Below are 8495 nucleotides of genomic sequence, written 5' to 3'. Positions count from 1 at the left end.
AGGCAATCACCACAACAATCCTGGGACTCTCCCAGACACAGACTATGAAACTTAGGGAGGTTAAGTTGTCTGAGTCATTACCCAAAATTCTGCCACCGAAACAGTCATTGTTCCACCACGTCTCACACTGTCACTTGATGGGTAAGTGCCATGGCCCAGCTTTCACATGGACGAGCAGAGCCTGGGTTAGAAGTGTCCCAGGTCCTGACTTCTTTGCTTTCTAGCTCTGAGTCTCTCCTCTGGGGGGGCCATTATTTTCTGAGAGTACAGGCTCTAGGAGGTGACATCGCCAGCAATTATAGACCTGGAACTGTATGGAGAAGAGAACTAAGGTCAAACCCGGGAGAGCCCAGGATTAGAGAGCAGAACCTTACCTTTCATAGCTCCTGCTTTTTTCTTCCTGATTCTGCGTCGCTGCTGAAAGACCAAAAAATGAAAGAGTTCAGAAGCTATTTTGTGCCTTTCTCATACGAAAGAAGCAACAAACATTATTAATGAAAAATGTTTGTGACTTTTTACGTTATTTGAGGTCTCTGTTATTTCCATAGTATTCATTTTTAAAGTAGATCCAGGTATTTTCTACTGATCCTTATTTCTGAAAGAATTTTTACTAATTCCCAGAAAGTCTTTCAGAAGTATAATACACAAGGACTTCCCTGGTGGCAGAGTGGTTAAGAATCCGCCTGCCAATGCAGGGGGCACGAGTTCAAGCCGTGGTCCGGGCAGATCCCACATGTCGCGGAGCAACTAAGCCCGTGTGCTGCAACTACTGAAGCCTGAGTGCCTAGAGTCCATGCTTCGTGACAAGAGAAGCCACCGCAATGAGAAGCCGGCGCACCACAAGGAAGAGTAGCCCCCACTCGCCGCAACGAAGACCCAATGCGGCCAAACATAAAATGTAAATAAATTTACTTTTTAAAAAAAGAAGTATAATACACAGAAATGGCAAGTATCTTCAACGTACAGCACAGGGAAATTTCACACACTGAATACACTGTGAAACTAGCACCCAAGTTAAACGTAATAGATTTTGCCCAGGACCTAGCACGTTTCTTATGTTGCCTTGCAGTTGCTACCTCAGAGCAGCTCTCCTTCTCCTCCCTGACGGTAGCCACTCTGTGACTCTAACAGTCCTGCTTATTTCTGACAGACACACTTTTATGCCTCTCGTGTATATTTACTCATTGAATCCTGAGAATAATCCTGTGAAAAAATACTGCTGTTGTCCCCATACTAAAGATGAGGAAACTAGGGAGCTTAGTGTTTGTGTTATTTGTCAAGGTCACACGGCTCTTAATAGCAGAGCTGGGATCCAGTGCCCTGAACCCTGGCTCCTTCTCACAGAGGTTTTGAAAATCCTAGAACTCTCCTTTAACTGTGCTCTCTTCCTGTGGCTTTCACTCTAACAGAAACCTTGAAGCTGGAAACCTGCACAGAACCAGAGCAGCTGTGTGGCTGGTCAGTGAGTTGGAGGGACTGAAGGTATGTATAAGGGATGAATGGTTCAGTAAAGCAGGACCGGGCAGAAGGCGGGAGGAAGGTGCCGGGATCGGCCAGTCAACACCATATGTCACCAGCTTCCCTCGAGGAGACGACTCCTTCCCACAGGTATTTGCACCGACCACTCTTTCCTGGTGGTATAAATCAGTTACACCTATGACATCAGGACTAACCATTCTCCATAATTTCCAGGACTTCCCTCAATTCCATGGAATTCCACCTTTTGACAAGCATTTCCTGAAATGAAAGTGGTAGGACTGTTCCAAAGGACAAAATGGACAAATACTAGTCTGAAATAAATTTACATAGAAAGAAATAAGAATGTAGGTTTCAGAACTTAAAAAACTCAAGAAGTTTTCTCTCATAAGAATTTAATAAATAAAACAAAATGCAAATTTAATGAAATGGAAAGGTGAATGTTTTCTAAATTTTAATACAGTGTAAGTATAAATATAGTTATATGAAAGTATAAAAATAAGATACATAAATAAATAAATAAACAACTAAAGAGAATAAATAAATAACAGGGTATTCATTGCTTAGGGACTGATGCCCCTGACGCTGAATAATTTTAACATATACTTGCTTATTACCACTGACAAAGTATTAGCTGAATTAATAAAATAAATTCTGTGATTAAAGTTGAAATAAGAGCCTTCTGAAATGACTAAAGACATGTGTGCAAGGGTGATAGGGCATCTTAGTCAATGAGAAACATTTCAAGGTGACCCCAGGTCTCCATCCATAATTCTTATCCTTTCTTGCAAGTTGGTTGATGAAGACAAGGATCTCATGATTTCCACTCTGACAGTTTCCCAGGCACAGTCACTGTATTTCTTCTCTTTCAGGTAGAGGTGGATTCCCTGGAAGTACCTCTTCACGACCAGTGTAGGGCCCGTCACTCCCAGGTCAGTTTCTTCATCTCCCATCTCCTGCACCAAGCAGGCGTCCAGGTCCTCCAGCTGCTGATGGAGTCCAGTGCGGAGTTTGTCCAGGAGGGAGGTGTCCCAGGCGGCAGAGGAGCGCTCTGTGTGGAAGAGGCGGAAGACCTGCTGGAGCATCTCGTGGAGGACAGAGGTGGCCTGGGCCTTCGGGAGCTGGCTGCCATCCACCACGTCCTGGGGGAAACCGAAGTCTTTTCTGTCCTTCAGACAGAAGCGAGGGGAGATTCTCCGCATCTGGCCCAGAAGCATGAAGTTCTTCTTGCTAATCCGCACGTGGTTCTGAGACAGGTCGCAGCCCAGAGATCCACCAGGGCCGTAGCTGAACACCACCAGGGCGGTCAGTAGAGAGAGCACGAAGGCCATGGGGCAAATGAGGCTGCTGCTGGCCTGGCTGAGACGGTCGTCTGGGGGAACCTTGGGGGTAGGTTCTCTGATCACATTCTTTCTAAGCAAGGCCATTAAATAGGGAACACAGTAATTTTCATTTTCTAAACATTTCTATACACCTTTACTTCCTTTTTTTGATTTTCACTTATATATTCTTAGTGTGGTCTATGAAGATGTCATCATTCTAAGCTATTAATTTTGCAAGAAGTTTAATTTTCCCAGTAATTTCAGATGTGCCCATCCAAATGGATATTTATTTACCAAATGAGAAAGGTTTTTGTCTTAAAGTCAGAAGTGATGTAGGTTTGTAAATACGCACATTCTATATCTCTTTCATGCATAAATGTTGGTCTTCTCTGTTCCAGGAACAAATTTTTAGCCCTGATCTTAGGTTCCATTTTTACCTCTTACTTTACATAGGAAGGCAGGCTCTCTCAGCCTATGGTTTCTGTATTTGCTTAGGGATTTACCAGATCACTCTGGCATAAGCTCTTTGAAACAAAAGATGGGTTTTCTTTAGTGTTTGATTTAGAGAAGAGGCTGATTATTACGAGTCCATGAGCTTCTCCCATGTTTCCTTTCCTTCTAGAACGTGTTCCTTCATGTCCACGTGGTCATGCTTCAGGGGACCACGAGGTGAGGACTATTACAGATATTGTCCTATTGTCCTTTCTTTCCACCATTTTCTTACTGGAGACCTATAGTCCTCCACAGGCTGGGCCAATACCCCCACCAGGAATCCAGGTTCTTTTCAGGAGAATATGGGTGTGGAGATCCTAATTCCCAGACAATTGTATTTCCCCAGCAGCACCTCAGTCACAAGGGAGAGATCACATCTAGTCACACCCTCTCCTCTAGAGTGACAGAGTCCCCTTCCTAACCTGGACTCCCACCCTGAGGGCAGGCTCGCCACATCCCGAGGACTTTACAGTCTCCTGTCTGTGGAGGGGCTTGTTTATTTGTTGGGAAAATAATTCATCTTCCAGGACCCTCACCCTTGCCCCTGGAGTGTTTGTGTGAAGGACCCTAGTCCTCAGTGGTGACCTCCTCCCCTGCTGACCCATGTCCTTAGGTATCAGAAGTGTCAGCAGCCCTCGGATGCTGAGAGCAAAAGTGTGTTTTCTCTAAGGTGGTGGAGGAATTATCCAATTCTAATCATTTCACCCTGAGTAGACACATAATTGTTATTTTGCCAAATACAAATTTTATTATTCAACTCTTTTACTAAAGCTAGTCAACACTTGTTATGCTCAAAGTTTCTGAGCTGGGGGCAGAGAATTCAGCGATGGTGTTGTCTCTCATTGAAGCTTATGTCACAGAAACCAGTGAGGTTCAGTTGTTCATTCAGTCAGTTGATGCCAGTGGGCTTCTCCCTTCCTCTGTCTCTGTCCCCCTCTGAGAATGCAGGGCAGCGAGGCCCAGGATTAGGTCAGAGAGAAATCGCCTTCTTTCCTTTACTTGTGTGTAATGTTTCATTTAAAGTTTTGTAACTTACGTTCACTTAGTGACTTATTGGACAAGATTTGTCTCGCTGCTCCTGCATTAGTTCTAATTCATGATGAGGTAGGAACAATAAAGGGCGGTAACGAAAGGCAAAGGGGCTCCAGTCTCTATCATTTTCAAACTTTAGATGTTTTGTTTATCACTGCAACTGTCCTGGAAAGTAAAATTCGACAGCTGTCTTGTGGGCGTAAAGAAAACAAATGTGAGTCTGAATGTCATGAATGTGAAAGAAGGGAAGTGATTTCCCCCTGGCACAGTGACAGATTCTAAGTTAGCTAACTTCAGTGCAGCACAGCTGGGGACAAGGCTATGTCAGAGGAGAAGGATGAGGCCAATGTGAAAAACAGAAAGACAGGAACATGGTTGCTTCTGCCAGAAGCTCAGAAAAGACCAAGTCCTGGGTCAGTTGACGGCCTTCAGCTTCGCAAGACCAGCTCCCTCATTCTTCTTTCATTTAATCCATGTATGATCAGTTTTGAGGAGAGAAGGAAGAAGTCACACCCACCAGCTCACAAGTGACTGGCAACCAGCACCCCAGTTGCTAGAACACTAACCCTGTCTGGGAGGATCGGCAAGATCAGTCTTGCTGAGCATCCGTCTAGGTGATAAATCCATTCAGGCAATGAGAAGGGTACTTTAAGAAAACTAGAATTAAAGGAAGGGAATTCGATGATTCTAAAAGATCCTGATCTTATCTGGTTTGTAGTAATCGTGATATTAAAAAGTAAGAACTGAATTTTATTGCTTGCTACTAATGGACTAGCCACTTTCTAAGTTCTTTAAAATTTAGGGACTTCCCTGGCAGTCCAGTAGTTAAGACACCGAGCGTCCACTTCAGGGGGCACGGGTTCGATCCCTGGTCGGGGAACTATGATCTCGCGTGCCCCGTGGCGCAGCCAAAAAATAGAAAAAAAAAATTAACTCAACACTCTCAATAACCCTATTGGATCAAACTCGCTTAAACAACTGGAGAGAAATATAAATCTGGACGAATGAACTGTTCCAAATGTACCAAAGATACAAGGGCGAACCTTAGGGTGTTTACAATGATTTGTCTGAAAGCACCCATTAAAGAAAGTGAAGGCTGCACATGAACATGATATTTAGGAACCAACGAAATAAGCAGACAGAGGACAGTGAGATGACAAAGGACCCTTATTCCACTTAAGATGCCATAGGGTTACTGTCTATGGTTTTGTAGGGCTACATGGGGTGTGGTCTGAGCCAACTGAACTGACTTTAAGTTCTAATCAAAATAGACAAAATCACTATTAAGTAGCTAGAAGGGAATAGATTTTTCTGCCTATTAAAAAAAAAAGAAAAACAAAAAGGAAGCTTCCTACTGGCCTAGTGGTTACGATCTGGCACTCTCACTGCCATGGCCCCGATTCAATCCCCGGTGAGGGAACTGAGATCACACACGCCACGCAACGCCAAGTCTAAGATTTCGTGAGTGATTTCTTCAACGAAATATAGTAAAATAACTTTATTAGGCCTAGAAGAGCTGACCCCTGGAATCTATATATTTTTAACGCTTGAGTTTTCTTGAGAGTTTAAGGAAAAAAAAAAAAAAAGCACCTAACAATTTCTAGCCACGTGAGCTCTGACGTTTCTCCTTCAGGATGACAACTAAAAAGTCACTCACCATCTGGTTCTACAAGAAGAAAGTCGTTAGCCACAGCAGTCCCTTACCCCAACACGCCCTGACAGGAGTTCAGGGTGGAGATCAGAAATGGGGCACTCTCTGCTCTGGGAAAACTGACAGAATAGGCCTGCAGATAGATAATTTCCTGAGAAAATTCTATGAATTCAATTTTTCGCAACTTCTCATACTTAGAAAAGCACTAAAATCATTAATAGTGACAAATGCTCCTCATGACTAGCAGCAACCTTCTACCAAGATGTGTCCTTGATTGCACGTATCCCCTTCACCACAATCACATATATACTGACGTCCCCATTATGTCCTTGGAGCAGTTCGTCAGAGCTGACTGAGAGGCTGTCCTCTAGGCTATAGTCCTCAGTAAGTCCTCCCAAAAAACTGAACTCCCAGCTCTTATGTTGTCGTTTGTTTCCAGTCAACAAGGACCTCACTGATTTCCAAGGACACCTTCTCGGGTCAGCCTGCTGTTCCCATCCTCAATGAAGACACCTCCATTTCTCACCTACAGTCCAGGCTGGACATCCATTTGTTTATTGATAGAGTCCAAATAAGAATCTCTACTCTTTATTGTTCCAACTGTTGGTTAAGATGTGGGTACCGAAGAGGCCTTATGTATGACCAAGATGGAAGAGCATACGCGCTTCTTAGACAGAAGCAGTGAAGGTTTTGTTTTGTTTTGTTTTGTTTTTGCGGTACTCGGGCCTCTCACTGTTGTGGCCCCTCCCGTTGCCGAGCACAGGCTCCGGAAGCGCAGGCTCAGCAGCCAAGGCTCACGGGCCCAGCCGCTCCGCAGCATGTAGGGATCTTCCCGGACCGGGGCACGAACCCGTTTTCCCTGCATCGGCAGGCGGACTCTCAACCACTGCGCCACCAGGGAAGCCCTAGTGAAGGTTTTTAATGGGCTCCTTAGCAGGGAGAGTCTGGCTTGAACTCCAGAGTAACGCTCATGGCCTTGTATGGTTGTCTTTATTCAAATTTCTAGCCTCAGCCCATTAAAACATCATAATACTGAAGAATTGAAATAAAAATATTATTTAAAAAATCATTTGTTGGGGTTTCCACCCCAACAAATGTTGGGGTTCTCTCAACCACTGGTGGCGCAGTGGTTGAGAGTCCGCCTGCCGATGCAGGGGACACGGGTTCGTGCCCCGGTCCGGGAAGATCCCACATGCCGTGGAGCGGCTGGGCCCGTGAGCCATGGCCGCCGAGCCTGCGCGTCCGGAGCCTGTGCTCCACAACGGGAGAGGCCACAACAGTGGGAGGCCCGCGTACCGCAAAAAAAAAAAAAAAAAACATTTGTTAATAAAATGATATTTTTAGCAGTAATATACGAATGGTTTCTGCTTGTTTTAGGACCCTAATCCTTAGGAAGGTTTCCAAACCTCTAAATGTACTCTAAGTGTCCTTCTGACTTTAAAAGTACCTACTCAGTGCTGTATGCACCAACTGGAAAGAACAGAAAGATGATTGATCCATCAGTGTCCTCTTTCCAAAGTGCCTAAATTAAATAAATGAATTTCCACTTAGCTCTTTGTTGCTTTTAGAAATTGTGACCTTCCAGTGTGCATGTTACTGATACCTGCCCTGCTGGAAAGGCTCTACCCCAGTTGTTGCTAAATATATTAAAATCCCTGCCTGTGTCCCTCCCATTCAAGCATATTTTGTTTTGTTTGTCTTTCAAAGGGACAAAGACATCATGATGGAATGTAAGAAATTCCTTGGATTGCATAGTTCCCAGGAGCATCCTTCCCTGCTCTGTGATAACTTGCTGGGTCCTAAGGGCAAAACAGGTTTGCAGCTGGCACTGAGGTAACCCTCGTCCCCTCCGCAGGCTGCTGTGGTACCAGTGCTGGGGACACTGCTAGTGGCCACGTCCTTCTGGGAGAACTCTGTGCTATCGCGTGCACCTCCATCTTTTCTTGTCTGAAAAGGAATGTTCTGGAGAGACACTTGCCTCAGTGCAGCTCATCTGTGTTCTTCCGTGTCCTGAGGACCTGCCGCTGTTCCAGTGAACGCTTTAAACATCTCTGTTCTCCTTCCAAGTTCTCAAGCTGCTGCTGCCTTTCAACGCCACGTTTCCTGCGCTTTGGGCTTTTTGAGCAAATGAGAGTCCTGAACCAGGTGAGTTCCTCCTAGTGCAGTCAGCACGTGGAGTTGTGCAAATAGAGGCACAGGTGAGCTCCTGGGTTCTCCACCATTGTTCAGTGTTGGGCAGGGTGCCATCTATTTACTGTGTTTCTCTGGGAGTCTGGACAGTCGGGACCTGCAGTGCTTGGCAGGCGGAGAGTGTGGAGTCATATGAGAGTTTCTGACAAACCTAGAACTTTCACTCAGCTTCTGCTTTCCATTGGTGGCTTTGTAGTCTTAAGGGGAAATTGACAGCCAGAAAGCCTAATGGAGAAGGAAACAGCTGTATGAATGGGCAGTACAGCTTAATGCAGAGTGAATGGGGAGAGTACACTATGGATTTCTACACTGGGAGGAACTGAATGATTGTG

The 8495-nt window shown here is 45.0% G+C and overlaps 1 pseudogene; it reads right to left on the bottom strand.

The window, feature by feature from the left end:
* Positions 1-2219: 2219 nt before the first annotated feature.
* On the bottom strand, positions 2220-2807 carry LOC103069462 (interferon omega-1 pseudogene; annotated as a pseudogene).
* Positions 2808-8495: the final 5688 nt, after the last annotated feature.

The sequence above is a fragment of the Lipotes vexillifer genome, unplaced genomic scaffold, assembly GCF_000442215.2.
Source record: "Lipotes vexillifer unplaced genomic scaffold, Lipotes_vexillifer_v1.1 scaffold317, whole genome shotgun sequence".
Classification (NCBI taxonomy): Eukaryota; Metazoa; Chordata; class Mammalia; order Artiodactyla; family Lipotidae; genus Lipotes; species Lipotes vexillifer.
This window is presented reverse-complemented; position numbering and strand designations above follow the sequence as displayed.